This window comes from Oryx dammah, unplaced genomic scaffold (genome assembly GCF_014754425.2).
Source record: "Oryx dammah isolate SB20612 unplaced genomic scaffold, SCBI_Odam_1.1 HiC_scaffold_625, whole genome shotgun sequence".
Classification (NCBI taxonomy): domain Eukaryota; kingdom Metazoa; phylum Chordata; class Mammalia; order Artiodactyla; family Bovidae; genus Oryx; species Oryx dammah.
Window position 1 is genome coordinate 8053 of NW_024070780.1, and position 1846 is coordinate 9898.

The window sequence follows — 1846 nt, forward strand, 5'->3', positions numbered from 1 at the left end:
GGAAGCACAGAAGTGGTGGTTCTGTCTGGCTGTGGGGTGTGTGTCACTGGGGCAGGGAGTCACTGGGACATACTGGGTTTGGGATACGCAGCTTGGGATGTGATCTCAACAGCTCTTGTGGAGGGTACCAGGACCTGCAGCTGGGACCCAGATGGGGAGGCAGAGACAAGGAACACAGCACCCCTGTCTCCCAGGGGCCCGAGGAAAGGCAGGCCTCCCTACTGAGCCAAGTACAGCAGGTGTTCACCTGTTACCTGCTGACTTCTGGTCCCCGCTCCTGACCACTCAGCAGCATGTCACTGGGCAAGTCCTGCCCCTCTGGGACTCAGTTTTCCCATCTGTAAATTAGGGGAGTGGGTCCATGCTCCCTTCAAGATCTGGGTTTAGGACTTCCCTGGGGGTCCAGTGGCTAAGACTCCATGCCCCCAGTGTAGGAGGCCCAGGTTCAATTCTTGGCCAGGGAACTAGATCCCTAAAGATGCCACATGCCACAAGGAAGATCAAAGATCCTGAGTGCTGCAACTAAGACCTGGCACAGCCAAATAAATAATAACAATAATAATAATTTACAAAGAGCTGGACTCTGTGGTTTCCCAGTCACAATGAGTGCCCTTTCCACTGCCCCCACTCTCAGCTCTCACCGTAGCTTTAGCCTCTTCCCAGCTCCTGAGACAAAAGCAGACAGCACCATCAGCCCATCAGCCCACCTCCAGAGGCCCTTGTCATCGGACGCATCTCTCCACCCGACTCCACCCCAGTGACCAGTGGTCGTGCCCCCTCCATCCTCTGCCCTTCCTTGTGGTCTGTGCTGGGGGTCATGCTGCCCACCGTCCTCCCCTCACATGATCACCCTTAACTGTCTGCTTCTCTGTCTTTTCTAGGGAGGCCAGGGCTGAGTCTCTCCTCCATGTGCCCCCCGCCCCAAATCGAGCACATGCTTGCTGGATGTGTTACATACGCGTAAGCACGTTGGCATTTAAATACTGCTGGCTTTGTTACTGTTACGACAGACAGCCTGAGTGCGCTCTGGGTCTTGGTTCTCCCACATCTACCCCTGGGCCTCGATTTCCTCAGTGTCAAATGGGGGCAGGGAATTCCCTGGCAGTCCAGTGGTTGGAATTTTGTACTTTCACTGCCAAAGGCCCAGGTTTGACCTCTGGTCAGGGAACTAGGATCCTGAGAGCTGTATAGTGTGGCCAATAAATAAATCGATAAAAAAGGAGGGTGGAGTCTGCTCTGCCTGGGGGTAGGGGGGCCATGAGGACTGAGATATCTCTGGTCAGCCCTCAAAGTAGCCTCTGTACAGCAAACGCTCCACCACCTGTGCAGGTATGGGCTGAGCCCCTGGAAGCTGGAGGCAAAGGCCTCGACTGCAGGCAGCAGCCCCCATCCTCAGACTGAAGCTCTAGGGGTTCCAATGCGGGGCTTTTAGAATTGGAGAAACAGAGTTCACCTTGGCCCAGGCTGGCCTAGCACTGGGGATAGCAATGGAAACATGGGCCTCTAGGCATTGGCTCCTCCCCTCTCAGGCCCCCAAAGCCCAAGCATGGCCACTGACCATCCTGACACAGGGGCTGGCCAGGGACTGCAGCCAGTGGGGAGGGGCTGGCACGGTGGGCAGAGGCATTGGAGTGGAGGGTCTTGGCTGGCCCAGGAGTGCCCTCCTTCCACTCCAGGTTGGCCCGCCCCAAAACCCTGGGCTAAAATCTCAAATTAAAAGAAAGTCTCAAATTGGATTTAAAAGAAAAGATTCAACACTATATTTTCTTCAAAGAGCCACAGGACACCTTTGGGACAAAAAGTATGGAAAACGTATAAAGAGCAAACATGAACTACAAGAAAGCCA